The sequence below is a fragment of the Monodelphis domestica genome, chromosome 3, assembly GCF_027887165.1.
Source record: "Monodelphis domestica isolate mMonDom1 chromosome 3, mMonDom1.pri, whole genome shotgun sequence".
NCBI lineage: Eukaryota > Metazoa > Chordata > Mammalia > Didelphimorphia > Didelphidae > Monodelphis > Monodelphis domestica.
In genome coordinates, this window is record NC_077229.1 from 199,123,106 (window position 1) to 199,129,954 (window position 6,849).

At 38.0% G+C, this 6,849-nt stretch overlaps 1 pseudogene; it reads right to left on the reverse strand.

Moving 5' to 3' along the window:
- Positions 1-2,325: 2,325 nt before the first annotated feature.
- Positions 2,326-5,766, reverse strand: LOC100027804 (broad substrate specificity ATP-binding cassette transporter ABCG2-like; annotated as a pseudogene).
- Between the last annotated feature and the right edge of the window lie 1,083 nt (positions 5,767-6,849).

A 6,849-nucleotide genomic window follows, 5' to 3' on the forward strand; every position in this document is an offset into this window, starting at 1 on the left:
TATGTCTTTGAGTTTGCATAGAAATCGAGAACAATGTTTGTGGATGTACGTATGTAAATCTGTATAGCTACAATCTATGTACACAGGTAAATACTAATGTACAAACAAACTATATTAGAATAGTTTATTAATATTCTAATAACTAAACTATAAAGACAGTTTAGAAAAATTTGTTCAAAGTTTTAGGGAAGTAGGGACAGACATGAAAATTACCTAAGTATAGAAGTTATATTGCATTATGATTGCAGGTTAGCAATTGTTAGTAATAGTAAATTTTACTTAGTGAATTTTAGACATTAGGAGATAAGACAGTTGCATATTCAAAAATGCTATTGAAATTCTTGGAATTGTTTAAAATCGTTACATGAGTTATTATGTCAAAACCATGTTCATGTGTAATCCCTATTACCTAAACCATTTTCCTATACTCAAACTTAGCATAGAACTAGATAGAAAGAATAGCTAAAATAAGATTAGGATTTGTTATTTTGGGAGGGTAAAGGAATATTTAAGATAGTATAGGGTTAAGAATGGATAGTTTGAAATATCCAAAAGGTAAGTATCATTAAAAAAATGCAGGGTGCATTTTTTAAGACAAAAAGGGAGGTATTGTGGAAGAAGCATGCATGCAAAGGACAAGAAGCTGGAGATGGGTCATCTGTCAGTCAAATGAAGATTCCATTTGGAATGTGACTGGGAAACAGTTGGAGGCAAGAGCTTGACTGAAGCTGAAGGCTTTTGGTCTGGCTGATTTAAAGGAAGAAGCTGGTTGTTTTTCTCTGGGACTTGAGATAATCAAGTTGGATGTGACCTGATTGATTTGAAGGAAGAAGAAAGACAGTTGTCTTATGTTTCTCTCTGACTGGCTCTGTTTCATAATAGTGACTGAATTGCCATTTCTCTCAATATCCTCCAACCTAAGACTCACTGTAGATAATAGGGATATCCTACCCCTCTTACCTTATCCTCCACCTTTCCTGTTTTCCCCAATAAACCCTTACTTGACAAGGAAGATTAAGAAATATTTCATTGAAACTTCACAGCTCACACTGAGTGACTTGAGGGAGACTGAAGAAGGGGAGAGGGGAGGCTGAAAGGCTTCTGAAGAGGAAGGTTCAAAGGGAGGAGGTTAGGCAAAAAGAAGATAACTATCTGATCCATTAGTTATCTAGTATACCATCAATATACACCCTCAAAATATTGTCTATTACACACCCAAGTCTAAAGTGCACTTCCTTCTCACTTGTTAGAATCCATAGCTTCCTTCAAGGCCCAGTCAAATACCACCCCCCTCAGGAGGCTTTGTCTCCCCAGATTTTAGTGTCTTCCCACCTGCAAATAAACTTTTATTTATCCCATAAATACTTATATGTGTATATATCATTCCCCTAGATAGAATGTAAATTCACTGAACACAAGGACTACCTCATTTTTATCTTTGTGTCTACAGCACCTGGTGCAATGCCAGCTTTCTAATAGGTATTTAATAAAATCTTGATTAACAAGAGATTTAGGGGGGCAAAAAGGTGGTTTAGTAGATTGAGAACCAGATCCAGAGACAGAAGGTTTTGGGTTCAATTTTGGCCCCAGACACCCCATCCCAGTCATATGATGCTGGGCAAGTCACTCAGTCCCTATTGCCTTAGCTCCCACCACACCTCTGTCCTGGAACCAACACACAGCACTGACTCTAAGATAGAAGGCAAGGATTAAAACAACAACAACAACAACAACAAAAATGAAAAATCCCCAAACAAGAGATTTGCACAATTCATGATTGGCAGAACTAGAATCTCCATTCTCCTACTTCCTATCTCAATCTACTTCTACAACACAACTGTTTGCATGGATTTTTCAGGTATCACTGCTCCTGAGGAAAATGTCAAATAAATTCTATTTTAATAAGTTTATTAAAGGATGACAGTTTTGGTCTACTGTCATGACAAGTCAAAACATATAAAACCTAACTTGCCAAAAAACCTCCTAACTTCCAAACATATTTCAGAGTTGATAGTATAGTAATATACATACATATTAGTTATTTACTAATCAATGAGCTATAACTAGTGTCATTTCTACAAATTTATTGAGCATATAAACATATAATACCATTAACTCATGTTGCCATTTCTTTAATAATTCCCATAATGTATTTCCACCACAGCTTCCTAGTGAACACAAACTGCAGAGACATGTTAAACATAATAAAATTCAATCCAATTTAAGAATGAGTAATTCTTGAACCACAAAAACTCAAACAATGAATATTTTATAATAATCAAAAATGCTTTGTGAGACTGATTCACATGGTAGCTCACAGGTGATTCATGAAAATTTCTTTGGAAACAATTTCGGGTAAGCATTGGTAAGGAAAATGATAGTCATGCAGGCTAAGGCAACATGGTTCTACCACAAGCCCCAATCACTTAAATCAATGCCTTGATTTCTCAAAAAGTCTTCTCCAGAGCATGTTACATATTCACAGGTATTGTTCAGAGCTGTTGTGTTGAGATTAGGACAAATGTTTTGGGCAAGAAATTTATTATGCTGCAGAGCTGTATAACCATACTGAGGAATATTTAAATACTAGAGCCATGAAGGCTAACAACCCTGAAAATATCATCATGCAAACAAATGAGATGGTAATGAGGATATTAGCCACAGCCATGACATTGACCTGCAGCAAAAGCCAGAGTCATCGAATAGGCAGTATGTGAAACCATCATAAGAACGAACATCATGATGCAGAAGGGTCCCACCTCCTGTTTTAGTCCTAATATAAAATATCTTATTCAAATGAATATGATGCTTGGCAACATTCTCATGGGAAGTAAATCAGATAATAATTTCACAAAAAAAGAAGAAACTATAGTAGCCACTAACATACTCATGTAGAAACAATTTTTTCCCCCACAACCAAAAGCTTGATTGTAGAAACATTGCTAAAACACCAATTGGTGGTCAGGAAAAAGAGAACTCCAGCTCTGTTCTGAATTAGTGGGATCATTCTTTAACCCAAAGAAAATACCACCCATAATCAATCCTAGGAAAGCTGTAATAATTACCTGAGCTATGGTGGCTGGAGGGCTATGCAGCAAATTTCTGAATGACCATTTGGACATCTACTTGAGTTGATGACAAAAGGAGGTAATATATGTTATTTCACTGAGCACAGTAGTTTTCATCTTTTTATTCTCCACACAGAATGTATCTAGTGCTGCGTTAGTTTCCTCAAACTGGGGAGAATGAATATAAACCTCCACTAATTTATCTTTAATGGGTTTATCATGCTGAGCAGGTTCTGAATTTTTCTTAGCTTCACCAGTTCCTTCCTCTTTGTTTAACTGCTCGGCAGAAGAGCCTCCATTGATGATATCTAGGAAGAAATCTACTGGATTTTTATAGGGATCACAGTGGTAACTAGCATTAGCAAAGTATCCCAAGATTTCCTGAGCAGGACCATGGAAAATCAATCTTCCAGAAGCCAGTAAGGTCAAACTATCAAAGAACTTGAAGATGGAATATTGAGGTTGATGTATAGAGATGTGACATTGGGACTATGACTTGAGTCTCAACTGTTGATATTTTGTAGTCTTTGTATAGAGAAGATGATTATTTTTCCCTGCTTAGACCTCTTCTTCAGTAATAAAAGGACAGCATTTGCTGGGCTGGAGTCTAAGCCAGTTGTGGGCTCATCCAAAAACAAGACGGATCAGAAATGAGTTCCATTCCAATACTAGTATGTTCTTTCTTTTCCAGATCGAAAGAGTTGAAATGGAATGCTGGAGAAGCACCGACAGGACAGTTGGAATGATTGGGGGCAACCCCAATCTGGGAACCAACGAAGTCTCTGAGGGAGTTCAGTTCTGAACCCTGGAGTTAAGTAGCTCCCATTCTCACCTCAGGATTGGAAACCACCATTTCCTGAGAATTTCCTGATCATATCCAATGCCCACAGTGACTGTGAACTGATTTTATCTCTCTATTGATTCAAGACGTATGTAGACTGACTGAACATTCAGCTGCCTGAGAGGGTTTTACCCTGAAGGTCAGGCTGAGTCAGTCCTGAAGCCTGAAACGTCTCCCTTTGTGCCAAATACACCTAAAGACATTTGCTGATTCTTTAATGCTAGATTAGGGTAGTAAGCATAGGAGAACAAGAAGACAGAGAAGGCTGTTGGCCAAAGCTGAAGGACCCACCTTCAGTCTGTGTTTTAGCTTAGGGAATCCCTGTTTGACCCCTTCCTTGATCTCCCCCTTGTTACTCTTTCCCAAATAAATAGCAGTTGTATATAGTTAGCAGTCAGATCTTTAAAAGGAAGAATAAAGAGGGCTGGTGGGTGGAGGAGTTTGGATCCAGGATGAAGATCTCTATTAGAACCAGGTAAAGCCAAGACCTGGCTCAAAAGTCATTGATCTTCCTCCACCAAGAGGTTTGACCAGAAGGGCATCTAGAGTGGGGTTAGGTTAAGTAAAAATTTCCTAACCAGACATCAACTTCCACTCCTGTGGTGTCCCTAATCTGGTGAGATCTTTGAATTTCCCTGCGCCTCCACCTTGCTGGAAAAGGACAGAGGGTTGTCATCAGCTCTCTGTCCAGGCAGGGAGGAAATACCCTGGGGGGGGGGGTAGCTCACCAGCACATGCTGACTAATCATTATACCATCATCCCAAAGGTTCATCCTTTCTCCTTTTTTAACAAGATACACCATGAGAGAATGGAATTCCCATACTGGAATCATCTACTCTCTCCAAACCTAGCTCCTTGATAACCGTATTGATTAATTTATTCTTTTCCTGGTTCTTCATGCTTGTAGGAAGTTGAAGTGCTGCTGAAAATAGTAAATTTTCTCTTACTATGAGTGCCCATCAGAACATCATCCTGAACAACATAGTCTGAGTTATATTTGAAGTTGGCAGGTTGGGGAGCTCCAGTTATTAAAACATGATCAGATAATTCATGAAGGTCTTTCCTAGCAGCAAATATATCTAAGAACAAAGATTTGTCACCACGTGTGGGTTCCAAAATGGCACTGAGACCTGGCTTCATGATCCCATTGACATTCTTGAATATTTTTTTCTTGGCAATCTTCCAACAACCTAAGAAACCAGTCTTGACTTTCACTTGATCACTCACTACAGTTGCCACCTCTGGTTGCCTCTTTGTTCTTGTGTGAGTTCCTGAGGTGCTCTCAGATGGGCCACTGGTGTTTGCTTGTGACATTAGCACTATAACTGGAATCTCAATTGCTGACATTTTGTAGTCTTTGTCTCATTATCCAGTCATGGTAGGAAGAGGAGAAGGAATGATAAAGTGGAAGAAGCAGAAGTTGGGAATTCTGACTGAGACTCAACATCTCCAAATAGGGCAGTTCCTCAAGTGCTTCATGGTTATGGGCTTACATACATTTTCCTTTGTGTTTCTTAAGTTTCCATTACCTAGCTTTTTAGAAGAAAGGATTTTCTTATATCATTTCTGTCTACAAGCCTATTATGGCACTGGGCCTCTGATTATTGATTTTTGATGATTCAGACTAGATAGTCAGGTTAGAACTGCTCTTTCGTGGGATTTTTGGAGTGTTAGCTTGAGCTTGTTGCTTGAATCTACTTACCTTGATAATCCTGGAAGGTACAGAACGGATAATCTCTTTTGATCCTGCTATTTAATCATTATATTAACCAGGTCACCAAGTGGATTAACATCAGGTAATATGATAATTTCTGTCTACTTAAGGACAGGAGGTAATGAAAAAAGAATAAGAGGAAAACTTGGATTAGGGGTTAGTGGAGAAGTATCTATTATTAGCTTCCATTTATTGATTAGGCAGGTCTCCTTTATGCCTGGGGTTCAATCTTCCAGAAGCCAGTAAAATCAGACTATCAAATAACTTGAAGACAGAATATTGAGGCTGATGTATAGAGATGCCACAGACAGTGGCTGTCTGTGAATCCCTCTGAGGTTGCTATTGCCATACTATAAGGGAAGAATGGAACCACTGCATTAAAGAATATACAATGAACCAACATTTATTAATTACCTACTGTAGGCAGAGCACTATTCTGGTTGATGAGTAGGACACAAAATGGAATCATGGAATTTATAGTCTGGGTTAGGGATGTGACACTTACATAAATCCATTTAATATGGAATATGTACATCGAAAAAGAGATATATGATGATTATCTAAGATATAAGTTCTATACTGCTACCTTAGTGTGGTGTGGAGGTGATCTTAGAGTTGTAAGGACAAAACTAGCAGAGTGCAATCTCTATCAAGTTCTATCAAACTAGACTGGCTACAATATATGCTCGGTAACCTCTCTGTCTTCTGAGGATCTAGCCTAGCTAGATTTTGCATCTACTTTGCTATACCTTGCTATAGTTATTGTCTCAGTTTTTCCCACTGATTCTGTGAGTTTTTCTTATTACATCATTATTTTATCTAAAAAAAAAATAGGTATACAGAGGACAGCTAGGTGGCTCAGTGGATAGAGTACAAGGCATAGAGGCAGTAGGTCTTGGGTTCAAGTCTAGCCTCAGACATTTCCTAGCTGTAGGACCTTGGGTAAGTTGTTTAACCACCATTGCCTAACCCTTACCATTTTTCTGCCTTACCACTTTTCTTGCAATACTACACAGTATTGATTCTAAGACCAAAGGTAAATGTTATTTTAAAAAATAGAAAATATTTTTGTTTCCTCTTTCCTCATGTGTATACCTTTGATTTTGTTCTTTTGCCTTATTGTTAGAGCTAGTATTTCTAGAAGGAGATAGATTATAATGGGGAAATGGAGTATTCTCACTTTACCCTTGTTTGTACTGGGAAGGTTTCTCCATTGCAGAGAATG